The 15,010-nt window shown below is 28.2% G+C and overlaps 1 long non-coding RNA gene across 9 annotated transcripts; it reads left to right on the top strand.

Annotated features, from left to right (window-relative positions):
* The first annotated feature begins 4,090 nt into the window (after positions 1–4,090).
* On the top strand, positions 4,091–10,124 carry LOC131638653 (uncharacterized). 9 transcript variants are annotated; one of them, XR_009294728.1, is made up of 20 exons: positions 4,091–4,540; positions 4,638–4,734; positions 4,970–5,054; positions 5,139–5,312; positions 5,413–5,536; positions 5,913–5,952; positions 6,062–6,235; positions 6,351–6,499; positions 6,780–6,862; positions 6,929–7,144; positions 7,263–7,364; positions 7,444–7,512; positions 7,650–7,739; positions 7,850–7,965; positions 8,059–8,155; positions 8,290–8,479; positions 8,586–8,681; positions 9,113–9,183; positions 9,264–9,395; positions 9,754–10,122. It is a non-coding gene; the product is annotated as an uncharacterized LOC131638653 (long non-coding RNA). The 9 variants fall into 9 exon arrangements; XR_009294732.1 differs by having other exon boundaries at positions 5,139–5,239; positions 6,780–7,144; positions 9,754–10,124; XR_009294731.1 differs by having other exon boundaries at positions 6,780–7,144; positions 7,444–7,567; positions 9,754–10,123.
* The last annotated feature ends 4,886 nt before the right edge of the window (positions 10,125–15,010 follow it).

Raw genomic sequence — 15,010 nt, 5'->3', positions numbered from 1 at the left:
AGTGGAATAAAAGGCAGAAACTATTTATTTATTTGAACGTGTGTTTTTCAATAATAGTAAAATAAAATTGTTTCTTTAAAATAAAAATAATTATTGTTTTTTGAATAAAATTTACTAAATAAATAACAAAATGAAATAACAAGAGTATAAAAAACTAGACGTTTGCCCGTGCGATCCACGAATATATTTTATTGAACTATTATTAATAAATAAATATGATTAAAAAATAATTTAAAATATTGTGATATCATATTAATTGTGTTTTTAAGAAAAATATTAAAAACAATTTAATAATGAATATTTATGAAAAAAATTAAAATATAATTAAAAGGGATTTTAAAAAAATCAAAGAGTATAAAATAGTCAAATTTACATTAAACTAGTCGTACACCCGTGCGATGCACGGATAATTATTATAATTTATTTTAATAATTTAAAATATATTATTTAAAAATAATAAAATTAAAAATTTTATTATGAAATCAAAATAACAAAATAAATATTTCAAATGATAAAAGATAAATAATAAAATTAGAAGAGTTCATTATAAGTCGTTGAAATTTTAAATAAAAACGTTTTAAACAAATTTAATAGTTTATATCTTAAGCATCTATTACTGTTTTATATCTAATGACAACTAATTTTAAAACTTAAATATAGTTGACAATCCTATAAAAGAAATTAAATATACAGTGCATTAATATAAAATATATTTTATGATTAAAGGATTTGTTATCCAAAATAATATAAAGTAAATAATATTCAACACCCTATACAAAATACATTAACATAAAAAATTATATTAAATTATAAACTATATTCATGAAGCATAAAATATATTGAAACTGAAAAAAATTAAAATTAAAAATACAAAACAAATAAAGGCAAGTATATCTAAAATATAAAATATTAATAATATTATGGTAAAGAGAGACAAAGTATTATTTAATTTTAGAAGAAGTCCAATATATAAATTATACAATATATAATTAAAATTATTTATACATAATAATATAGTATATTTTTGATTATATTATACGCATACAAAAATATTGTATATGCAGAAGATATTAATGGTCTAATATGCTAGTGAGGTGCAACATCTTATATACAATTTCATAGGTAAAATTAATATATTACTGTGGTTAAAATAAAAAAAATAATGATATTATGATTTTAAATTTTAAGAGTGTTTATTTCAACGTGGTTTAAAAACATAACAATTCTTAACTGCGTGACAGAATATTTAGAAAATTTAAAGTGAGAAGATTACATGTGAACTCAAGAATTTTGATTATATATCAAATCAACTATTGGTAACACTATTTGAATTAAATTATGATTGTAATCAGTACAATTTAAATACACAATTAAAAATAAAAAAAACTCTTCATTTGCTTGCTGCACCAAAATAGAAAACATAAAATACAACATCATACATTTTGTGAGAGTTTTTGAAACTGCTAAAACAGAAGATTTTATGTGGTCAGTGTTATGCAAAACATCTTGTGAATGATAATGGAAGCAATGAAAGAAGGGATCTTTGATATCTTCTAATATGTAACTACATCCATATCAATTTGAATGTCCTTCTCACTGCATATGAAAAGACCACAAAGGACTCAGGTGCAAATAGAAGTCATAATTTGAATGTCCTTCTTATTAGACCTGAAAAGAAACAAACCAAAAAACATCAAACAAACTTTAAAAATAAATAGATACATCTCTTATAGTTATTAAAACCTAGTAGAATTGGTTATATTATAGCTACTTATATAGTAACAGAAGGAATTGGAAGAAACCAAAGAGATCTTACATAGTAGTGGAGAGTGGTTTACAGAAAGTGAAAGAAACTGTTTTTTATGGTGGACCATTGAATAAATTAAATAACTAACTTATTATTTGGAAAATATTAGGGAACGTGTATGTTTTTTAATTTATTGGGAAACCGTTTTTTAGAATTAATTTTAATGTAACATCTTTATTTTTATTATTATTATTATTAATAATTTTTTTAAATAAATTTAGGAAATGTTTTATTACTGTTAATATTAATTTAAGATTATTATTATTAATTGGGAAACCATTTTTTAGAATTAATTTTAATGTAACATCTTTATTTTTATTATTATTATTATTAATAATTTTTTTTAATAAATTTAGGAAATGTTTTATTACAATTAATATTAATTTAAGATTAGGATTAATTTTGGAGGGAGTTTTGGAGGGAAAATTTATGGAAGAAGTTATAGGATTATAATTTAGTATGATATGATTAAAAAAATAAAAATAGTCCAGATATTATATATTGGTATAGTTAATCTACTATTTTACAATTAGAAAATTAAATAGTGTCATTATAAAATTAAAAACTTTTTTTTGGAGATTGTAAAATGAAATAATAAAAAAAATAATGAGTAAAACAAATTTAATTTAATTTTTATTGTTTAATATTGTTGTTTAAAAAATTATTTGTTTCTTATTTATTTAAATAAATAAATATATTTTGAATTTCAAATAATTGATTTAGAGATAAAATAAGATATTTAAAATTTTTAAGTAATACAAACATTATAAAAGATGAGATGAATGTGACTATTTCTTCTAAAAAATGAATAAGGCTTGCAATAATTAGAAAACTTTTTTTATTCTTTAAATTGAGAAATAAAAGTATTATATATCAAAAATTCATATATCAGTTTTAAAATAAATAAAATAGATAGACAATGGTATCTATATACGGATTATAATGAAGCAAATAACTATATATAGAAGATTCACAACGTTAATACATTTACAAATGAGATGGTAAATTTGTCAAAGTCTCTAATCTAATATAAGTATCATCAGTTACAGAGACGGACCCAGACATTTTATATAGTGGGGGTAAAATATAAATTTATAAATAATTATTTAGTTTTTCTTCAATTATATATTTAAATGATTTTAGTATTTTAATGTCAAATAAAAATATATGTTAACTACAATATTATTACCAATGCTATAGATGATTTTAAATAAATATGTTTAATGATGTAGTGTTAGAGGCTTATGTTTTTTCATCAAACTTATCTATAATATAATAAATAGTTAGTCAATACATATTAGTATATGCAACTAGGGGTGTTCGCGGTGCGGTTTGGTTCGGTTTTGAGCATAAAAGTTATCCTAACCGCGAGATAAAAATGCATACAGTTCGGTTTGGTTCGGTTAATTTTTAAAAAGTCATCCAAACCAAACGAAACCAAACCAATGCGGTTAGGATCGGTTCGGTGGGCTGCGGTTTACACCATAAAATAAAAATATACTGAAATAAAAAAAGGAAAATAATCCATTCTTCCATACATATATTACATATATTACAGTACCATTAAAAAGAAGTTTTTCATACTAATTACACCAAAATAATTCATTCCTCCATACATGTATTTTACACCAAAATTACTACCATATAAGTGTATCATGTATTTTACAGTACCATACTATATATTTTACATATACTACATACTAAATATATAACTTCAGTTATTCATACTACATACTATATATAGTTTTTCATACTAATAAACTACATACTACATATACAAGTATCAGATAACTTCAGTTCTAAATATTAATACAACATTACAACTTCATAACTAAATATTATCAGTACTACATATACACCAAATGCTTCTCTAGAATGAGTGAGATAGAAATCAGAGAATGAAGTTGAAATGTTGAATAGGAAGGAAGAATGAAGGAATAGTGAGTCACGTGTAGTGGGGGCACCCAACCACACAACCTATAAGGTGGGTCCGACCCTGATCAGTTACAAATTGAATAAATAACTTATAAATTGACTAAATAACTACACAATATAATAACTATAAAAAGTTAGATAAATTTATAAATTATCAAAAACCTGTAAACCAATAAACAAATATATTATAATTAATAAAAAAGAAGTTAAAAAATTCGACAATATAATAATTTGATAAAATAGAAAAGTTCAACAATGTTTATCCTCCTCATTAAAAAATCGTCGTTTTTCATAAACGAAAAGCACATGTAAGAAAATGATGGTTGTATGGTGAGGAGAGTAATATATAATCTATCATATAAGAAAAGTCTACCATTTGGGACTTTCTTAGGCTGTCCACATCAGCAACTCTTCTATGGTTGATCCACATCAGCAACTTCACCCATTCTGTTGTTCAATTTATTCTTCAATTCACCTATTCTGTTCTTCAATTTATTCTTCAATTCTTTCACGTTAAACTTCCAGCGGTTACGTCCCCCCATTGTCTCCACGGTTACGTAATTAATTTATCATTCAGCAACCACTTCCAATCTTCTTCTTCTACAGCGGTTTCGCAAAACCGTTTCTCTTTCAAATGCTATTCTCAATCAAATTTCCGAGTTCGTCTTCCTCTGCGCGCAAATCTGCTACTCTCAGTGATAGAATTCTCAAATTTCCATTTTATTCGTTTAGGGTTTTTTTCCCTTTCTTCGATTCATAACAACAAATACATCACTCTTCAAATGCGCGAAAGCTCGGGTAAGCATTTAATCTTGATTTTCGTTTTCGATTCTTCTGTGATTTCTACGTGTTGATGTTGTTCTTGATTTTGTGTATTCCTATATTTTGTTTTCAGGTATTACAAATATTCTCTTCCTTCTCCTATCGAAGCAATTTTCAAGCGGTCTTCTGGTGGTCGAAAAACATGGATCTCCCTTTTGATTTCGGTTCTGGTACTCCTTCCTTCTTTTGCTTCTGTTTCGTTTGTGTTGTATTATGTTGTTGTTGATGTTAATGTGTTGTCAAAATACAGAGCTTTGCACCTGATCTATAAAGTGTTTGATGAAAGTTCCAAACCAATCTCTCTTATTTTTTCCTATTAGCGACGCATCTACATCGTCATCTCGAGTTATGCGGATTGATTGGTTCTTTGTAGTATTTTGATTTTCTTTATGCTTTGAATTTCAGGTGGCGATTCGTTTCGATTTGGGTTTCTCTTATTAAGCTAATTGTTCATAAACGCTAGAGAGTCAAAGAGGAATTTACTCGAACGGTAATCTGCAATTAATCTATTTTCATCTACTGTGGATATTTAAGTTCTTATATTGTTTAATTGGTTTGATTTTATGTTTTGCAGATTTACGGTTAATCTGCGGCGTCGGATCAGGCAACACAATGGTGAAATTGGGAGTGGAGCTTGGAGAACTAAGAGCAAGCGTCCTTGGGAGATGGTTTTATGTATGTATGGGTTCCCAACGAATGTGGCTGCTCTTCATGTTTTAATCGAATTCTGCTTTCTATGTATTATGAGGTTGTTTTTGTTTAACAAAAAAGTTTCATGTTTATTGATTGGTTGGTTGAGCAAGTTAAGTCGATTGTTTTCATGGCGTTACTTTGATTTTGAAATGCAGGTTGAGTGGGCTTGGCAACACCCTATTGAATCATTGGCTGTAACAAAGCATGATGCGAACAGTGTGAACAAAAAGTAGCAGCCGGTACCATGTAGTTGATTTTGCCAATTGCAACATAAAACAGGTTGTAGATACATATATACAGCTCTATTTTAATATTGTATAATGTGTTAAATCGAAATTTGACCAATTTAAGTTGCAATTATATGCTTAACTCAGTTTTCTTTAGACAAATTCAAGAGAGGAGTCGCATAACGTTTTATTCAATCCTCTTAAATTTGTTTTGTTTTCATCTTCATAACTTTTTTCTCCAAACTATCATGCTATGTTGATCATAAGCATGTGGTTGTTTATGTGGTTGTTTATTTACTATGGTTAAACTGTGGCCTGAATTTTGATTTCAGGTTTGATAGATAAATTATGTTTTTGTTTTTATGAATTTCAATTACTTTCTCCAATCTGATTTATTTTCACTGAATTTTTTTCTTCTCATTTATCAGTTGGAGGTGTAGTTTGTAAACTAATTAGCCAGAAAACAAGGTTTGCATTTTTTAAATGAAATATTCTTGATGTCACTTATTCATAAGATATTGAGCTTATTGGTGAGTAATGAAGATTGTTTTCTAAAAGTAGTTGTTTCTCATCCTAGGTGCAAGAGGCTGCCTTGAGATCAATGCCAGACATTGTTGTGGCTACTCCAGGACGCATGATATACCATTTACCCAATTCTATGTCAGTGAATTTGGATGATCTTGCTGTTTTGATCCTTGATGAAGCTGATCGTCTATTGCAGCTTGGATTTGATGCTGAAATTAAAGAACTTGTGAGTGTTAGTTAACCCTATGATACAAAAATTGCCGTTGTTACATGTGCAATTTCATAATTGATTTTGTCATGCTGTTGGAAAGGAGTATTAAGCATATTTGATTGTTTTACAGGTTCGCGTGTGTCCCAGAAAAAAGCATACCATGCTTTTTTCGGCAACCATGCCCGATGAGGTTGCAGATCTTATTAAACTTCCCCTATCAAAACCATTGTGTCTTTGTGTTTATCCATCTGCAAAACGGCCAGCAGCCTTGGCTGAAGAGTAATATCTTTAGTTCCCTTCGCATTCTCTAATCCAATCATTCATCTTCCATGGATTTATATTTTGTATGCTATGAAATTTAGTTGTATGTTGTATGAAAAATGTCAAAGTCACAAATTAAAGTGGTAAGAACTTAAAGGCTGTTTTAGATTTTTAAATTAACGAAGAGTAATTCTTATGAATGTGCAGAGCTATATAAGTTGGGTATTTGTGATGAATTTTTTGTTGGATGTTAATGAAGCTCATACATTTGCTAATTTTTCTTCATTGCCGGTAACAGTTGTCAAGATGTTCACTTCCAGGAAGAAAATCAACAAAGATAAGGGTGATGAGCCAACTGAATTTGAAGAATCAGTTGGACAGGTTATATATTGCTTATTTTTGTTTGATACATGTGATGTTTCTTCAATTTGTTTAGTTTCAATGTAGGTAGCAGCTATTGTCATGATCCATGGTGCGCCATTCCTGACTGTTGATTCAAAAGAGCCTCAGTTGTCTGCTGAGCACGAAACAAAAACACCGTTTTTTGTTGCTCCGAATGAAGCTATAGCAATACTAACATTATAAAATGGTTTTGGAATACTTCCTAACGAGAGTGAAAGTGCATCAACACCGTTGGAAACTTAAAAATCTCCTGAATATTATGTAAGAAATATACTATTGTTATTATTTTGATTTGATATTTTGTAATATTTTTTAAACTATACGGAGAAATGATGTTGCTATGTGGATTCATTCATATGGTTATTTGTTTGGATCGTAGGTTAGTGCATTGAAATGTCGAAGGATTCAAGTTGATGGTGAAATGGTGCCGGTTTTGTATGTGGTTAAATCATCTCAAAAGATAAGCCATTTTTTTACACAGGTTTGAAATACTACTTGGTGCTTTATTTCTTAGGCGGTGAATGAATTTGTAACTGATTCTTTTACTGTTACGGTTTCAGGTATGAACCAACCTGTGATGGCGTGTGAGGTTCCTATTCTTCTAAAAGAAGCAGATGTGCTAACTTTTTGTAAGTAAAACGGAAGCCATTATAGTCATTCAACAAACTATCTATCCCAATGCTTGTGAGGTTCCATTATAGTTTTATTTGAATTGTGAGTGATATGATTTTAGAATCTACATTTACAATTTCAACTGTCTTTTCAGGTATTTCCCTATGACCAATTGATGCAGGAGCTAGATGTGACAAATGTTCGCGAGCTTGAAGATTTTCTAATTAATGAGTGCATGTATGCGGTAAGAACCATTTCCTTTTGGAAGAGTATTTACTTCTCATACGTGGAATTATTAATTGAATGCACAAATATATGATTACTAATCAAAATGGGTGCACTTGGATATTCCAGTTTGAAGCCGTCTCTTAATAAGATAGCTGAATCTACTAACGGCCGTCCTTCTGAGATGGGCATGGTTGCTGCCTCAAGAAAGTGCGAGGTACTTGGAAGTTAAACTGTTCTGAAAAGTAAGATCTCAGACTGGTTTCTAAAAAGTGTATTGGTTAGAGATTTTATAAACAAAAACTTAAACTATTTCTGTAACTTATGATTTATTGCAGAAATTGAATCCTTAATGCATGCACTTGACTAGGAAGAGATGCAAATGGAAGAACTGACAAAGAAAAATGCACGAGTCGATGCACGTAAGATCTTTAGGTATGTATTGATCTCTGTTGTGTGGTTTGATTTTCTAATGTATGACTATTGAAAAAGTCCGTGTCCTTGGAATTGCTATATTATTGGATTCATGCCTTATTCACTCCCCCTTTTTTTTCTTTCAAAATTAGCAGATTTTGTATTAGATGGGAAGTGAAGCTCTTAGATATTAAGGGCGGGAATGCATAAATGTAACTCCCGATCTCCTCATGTTGTAAATGCTGAGGTTGATTCCATGGGAGGTGTTGTGGATGGCGGAGTTGGTATAGGTTTGAAAACCTCTTCGTGCCGATCAGCATTTGAGAAGGATCAAGCAGAGCCCAGGTGATGGGAAGCAGAAAACCTTTGTGTACTTGCACTTTTTTATTGTTTGTTTCAGGCATCAGTATACTCTTATGCATTAAGAATAACTCATGCTCTTTGTTAGCAGACAGGAATACAATAGAAGGATCTAATGATGGTCCTGACAATGACATCTTATGCAATTTATTTCCTAATGATACAGGCCTTGAGCTTAATCACCCAGGTTTGATTGCTTTCCTGTTACCGTCATGATCTTCATTTAGCTATCTGCATCTTCGATGTATTATCCTACTAATCATTTATCTTCCTTTTCTTTCCTTTAAATGATGATGCAGTCAACTAACCTTTTTGTTCAAGATGCTATAATATTCAATGCTCATAGAACTTCACGCCCTTATAAATGGGCTCAGCACCTGGCAGGGATTGATTATTTATTTAAAGCTCGGTTTAATGACTTTCTATCCCTGACCTGCATCTACGTAACTTCATAATTGTATACAAAAATTATTGTTACCAACCTAATCAAATAGTAGTGTATGATTCTAATGGTCATTGATAACATTACAACTGAAGGTTCATGTGATTTTTTCATTTCCATAAGTTAGATTGCATATGTCCCAGTTGAAATTTGTTTCACTATGTTTCTTATCACAGTTTCATTGGAAGTAAGTTGAATTGTGGCGTGGGTTATCAGCATCTTTGCTTATCTGATAATGCAAATCAAGGTTACATTTTTTCCCTAACCCTCCACCTACCCACAAGCAAAAAGCAACAGGTAGAAAACTTATTTTCTTTTACTTGGCAGGTTCTTCACATGAATCAAAAAAAGGCCTCATAGTTGGAACAATTATAGGTTTAATGCTTCTTGATTTTTTTGGTAGCGTTTTGTTTTTCTGGTGCAAAGGGTACAAGCGTGATGTTTTTGAAGATGTTCCAGGTTAGTGATCCATTCTTAGTCTGTACAAGTTTCTATTGACTGTTAATTGTAGGAATTTAAGTGAAAAGATGTCATATGTTATGGAACTGGTAGTTTTTATGTGGGTAATTTCAATGAGAACTATTACTTATCAAAGGGTAGGAAGAATTCGTCTATTTAGTATTTATGCTTTCCTTCATATATTTAACATGATGTTGTGGCTAGCAAGTCTGAAAAATTATTGGTAACTCATGTTCTATTCTTTTTACCTAGCATGCAACTCATAATTCCACTTATGATAAAGGTTTATGACCTGAAAATGTCATAGGAGATGAAAAGCATATGACAAGTTTTTGATCGATGTGCATGTTTAAAATAGGCTATATTGACAGCCAACAGGGAAAAGGTCAAATATATGCTTAGATCTCGCTCGAGTGCAAGGCTGTAACTGGGCTATCACCATGAAGTTATGCGCGACAGGTCTTGAAATCACCATATGCAGGCCTTGGCAGAAAAAGTTGAAAGGATGAAATACAAATCGACATTTCCGACGAAGTTGATTATCCCGTAGGTGCAGGTGTATGAGCATATAACTTATGATAACTAAAAAAAGTACTATTATTTCCTTTATTCCGCTTTTAAGAAAAAAGTGGAAAAATTTTTCTTTATAAGAAGAATAGTGTTAGCTCATTGTTGGTTTTTCATTAAGTTTTATCAATATCTTTTATGGAAGTGTCAAAATTTGTTGTCTTTCTTTTAACAAGTATCTATGCTGAAAGTAGGTCAATAAATGGAGATCATACAATATGAATGGTACAGTTCTATTGATCCTTATGAAGTTGATTATTCAAATTGTTGTCAATAATATTTGTAGATATGTCACAATTGGCAATGGAAACCAACTTATCAGAGACCCAAAGAAACGAATTTGAAACCTGGAAAATGAAAAAGTTAGATAGAGCTTGCACACGGGCTTCTTGCAAAAATTAAAAAGTTGAATAATGGAATTTACTTACTGAATTGGAATTTACTAAATGCCAATGAGACAAAGTCATTGCTTTTAAGAATTGTTTTATTACCTTTAAATTTATAATCATTAGTATTAAAACCTTTATGTCATGCAAAATTATGAATTTATTATTAGCTATTCATTGGATAGTACTGTCGGTTATAGCTTTCTGATAGGCTAGATCAGTGCCGCCTGGACCGTTTGCTCCGTTGCTGCTTATCATTTAATTTGATCCTTCAAAAGCAACCACAAAAATATAACCAAATCCTTTTAATTTATATCATCATTTATAGGTGGTTTAACATGTTTGTGGGATGGGAACTCTAAAAAGTCTCCTCCATTTAAACATGAAGCTTAGACAATGCTCATGCTCACTTAACTTGCACTTAAATTCCATTACTTAATTTGTGTTTACATTCCACATGAAGCTTAATTTGTGCCATTTGAAACGATTGATCATTGTACTTGGATATAGACCGTGCATTTAATATTGTGCTTAAGTTCCAGAAATTACTTTGATGAAGTAGTTGAGCAATGTTTTGGAGGTGTGTTAAATTAATACCAACAAAAAAGTCAAATTAATTTTAAAATTTAAATAAACTGTTTTATAATAAATTATAAATTAATAAATGATATTAATAAGAATATTGAAACTGAATCATATTTGTTTAAATATTCTTATTTGTTTCTTTTTTATAAAATTTAAACATTTAATCGGACAAGTTCATCAATGATCAATATATATTTATCTATATATAATATAAAATAATTGAAACATTAAAATTAAAACGTTAACGGGTCAATTCCATCTAAATACGAAATAATATAGTACGGACACACACGGGTAGTTATATGGTACGCGTATATGATATTTATATTAACACATTTAGTTAAATATTGAACAATAACAACAATAAATTTACTATTGATTTAAATATGTTTATAGATAATTGGCTAAATTACAGTTTTGGTCCCCCTGTTTTAGGTTTTTCACGATTTTGGTCCTCCTATTTTCTTTTTAAACAGTTTTAGTCCTCCATCCCAATTTTGTCCATGAACAATGCATGAACAGTACATGTCCGTACATGAACAGTTGCATCAAAATTGGGATGGGGGCCAAAATTGTTTAAAAAGAAAATATGGGGACCAAAATCGTGAAAAACCCAAAACAGAGGGACCAAAACTGTAATTTAGCCTAGATAATTCCAAAACAAAATTATTTATATATAGGAATAATTGATTTTAAACTATTAATATTAACGGGAACATGAAGTTAGTGATCAAAAAATTGAATATTAACGGGAATATTAAATTGCTCATCAAAATATTGAATATTAACGGGAACATGAAGTTACTGATCAAAATATTGATTAATAACGGAAACATGAATTTACTAAGAACATGAGTTTTTGTTCTACTGATATATTATTAATCAATATATCCCAAACTTTGGCCCAACCTATTGAAAAGAAATTTATATATTTTAAACATTTGTGCCACGGGTATCCCGTTAATATTATTGATTAAAATATTAAATATTAACGGGAGCACGAACTTACTGATCAAAATTTTGAATATTATCAGAAACATTAAGTTACTGATCCAATTTTTGAATATTAACGGGAAATTTTTTTGAATATTAACGGGAACAAATTTTGAATATTAACGGGAACACAAAATTTACTGATCAAAATAATACATATTAACGGGAACACGGGCTTTTTGACAAAATATTGAATATTAACGATAACACAAACAATATATTTTTTTTAATATTAAAGATTAAGTTGCTGGTCAATTTTTTTAATATTAACGGGACACGAAGTTATTGATCAAAATAATGAATTCCCGTTGTCACACCTTCCACCTTCACTATTGTCCTTCGATATATCTGCAACTTCACTAATACCCTCGAACGAACCTTCCCCAACAACAACTTTTCCATTCCCTTATGTTTTACACACTATTTTTCTTTATGATAACCTTTAGCCTAACTTATAATCTTTTTCTAACATTTCTAATTTCCCTAAACCCAAATGCGCGAAAACAACTTATAATCTTTTTCTAACATTTCTAATTTCCCTAAACCCAAATGCGCGAAAACGACGGGTACCCGTGCGAACGCACGGGTAAGACACTAGTTGATAATGATAATTGTATCGTGAAGGAGAAGGCAATGTATAATTTGTTTCATCTTTCCTATGATGGAGATGGAGAGATACATAGATTTGAAAAGAAAGTGGAGAGTTGTAACTTCAGTAATTGTTATAGAGGTTTATTAATTTATTTTAATTAATTAACTAAATTATTTTTATTAATTATTTAATTATTAATAGTGGTAGAGGTGGTTGGTATAAAAAAATTAATATAAAACTGATTTAATAGCTTCACAAATTAAATTTAAAATATTAAATAAGAGCAAATTTTAGAAAAATATAAACTTTTTACTATTTCATATCATACTTTTAAATTATTAATTTCCTAAAGTTATTATTTGTATACCTCTCCAAATATTTTTATTAATCAATTAATAATTAAATTAAAAATAAAATATCTTCACAAATTAAATTTAAAAAATAATAATAAATTAAGAAATAAAGAAACTAAAAATAAAAACAAACAAACATTATAAGAGAATAATTTCATTTGATATAAAATTGCGAAATTTGTGAAAGAAAATAAAAATCATAAGTAGAAGAATGATTACTCAAAGCAATATTAATTATTTATAATTTTTGTAAAAATTATTAATAAATTAATAAAGATAAGAAGTTGAGTTTTAATATAAAATGAGTTAGTGGTGACAATAGTTATAACGGAGGGAATGGACAATATGAAATGAGTTATTGATGAAATAAGATGAAAAAATATAAATAATAAACATAGATATGTGAATAATAAACATAATGAAAAATTAAAGTGAAGAAATCATCCTTTTCAATTAATAAACATAATGAATAATAAACACAATAAATAATTTAATTAATCTTTTAACCAAACCTCTATGACAACACATCCTTTTCAACAATTGGTTTGTCAACAAATTGTGATGATTCAAAGTTTTAAATCTACAAAAATCAATATAAAAAAAAATAGCAAACATAATTAAAAAATAAATATAAATAAAATTAGCAAACAATAATTAAAAAATAAATATAAATAAAATTTGCAAACAATAATTAAAAAATAAAAATAAATATAAGAATCGAATAAATGTATGAATAATAAACATAATTAAAAAATAAAGTTAAGAATCGTCATATATGACAATAAATAATTTAATTAATATTTTAATCAAACCTCTATTACGACACATCCTTTTCAACCATTTGTTTATCAACAAAATACATGTTGCGATGATTCAAAGTTTAAACCTACAAAAATCAATATATTAACAAAAAATTAGCAAACAATAATACATTAAAAAACTAAGAAAATAAGAATCGAAAAACAACTTTATAAGAGTATAATTTAGTATAATATAAGATCAAACCTTTATTACAACACATCCTTTTCAATAATTTGTTTGTCAATAAAATACATTTTGTGATGATTCAAAGTTTAAATAGTTTAAAATGTATTTAATTAATTAATTAATTATTTTTATTTAATTAATTAATTTATTATTTATTAAAAAATTTGGCGGGAAATTTTAGTGGGAAGAACTTCTAGGATTATAACTTAGTATGATATGATTATTGGAAAATATGTTGGTGATAGATAAGTTGAATTTTAATAATATTTAGAAAATACTAAATAAATACATAAATAGGAAATAATAAAGGAAAAATAATAGATAAATAATAAATACATAAATAAATAAATATAGAAAGAAGGAAAATTAATAGAAGAAATACTTAAATAAATAAATATAGAAAAAAGGAAAATTAATAGAATAAATAATAAATAATAAATAAATATAAAAATAGGAAATGACAAAGCTACCCTCAATATTGGCTCCAAAAGTTGCTAAGTGACTTAACAACTTTAATTAATAAGATAATCCTAATTGTTTTGAAAATTTGATAAATAATATAGTTACAAATTTGAAACTCGATAAAAATAGACATATAGGGATCGAGTCCTAAATAGTAAGATAATATTCTATGTTTTTATTATCTTATTACTTTTAAAAAAACTACTTCATTATAATTATATTTGATTAAATTGATTTTAAAAGTTTTTTAATAGCAAAGTAAATCGATATATTAAAGAAAAAGAAGTTAAAGAATACATGATACAACCTGAGCACAAGTTGCGCTCACAAAACAACAAAATTGAAGGAAAAAACTAAGGTCGAAGGAAAACAAAACAAACACAAGGGAGCCAGCCACCACTTCCTCGTGAGTGACTAATGCAACTTGTTGCCTAAAAAAAAGCTAAACCCCAAGTCTTAGACATAATAAACATCCTGAGAGAGAAATTTGTAAGAAGGAAGACGTAACCACTAAAACAAAACTCAAACAAAAAGAGGGAAATTTTCCACCCATCACACCCCTAAATGCATAGCCAAATAGGAGAGTCTCGCTCCAAGTCAACGAGAGAAACGAAAAAGCCTGAAGCATGGGCATGTACCCTTATCCACAGCAAGCTAATAATCAAGGACATCCAATGATTAATCGACAAG

The sequence above is a fragment of the Vicia villosa genome, unplaced genomic scaffold, assembly GCF_029867415.1.
Source record: "Vicia villosa cultivar HV-30 ecotype Madison, WI unplaced genomic scaffold, Vvil1.0 ctg.002359F_1_1, whole genome shotgun sequence".
Classification (NCBI taxonomy): Eukaryota; Viridiplantae; Streptophyta; class Magnoliopsida; order Fabales; family Fabaceae; genus Vicia; species Vicia villosa.
Note: the sequence above shows the minus strand (reverse complement) of the source record. Positions and strands in the feature narration are given on the sequence as shown.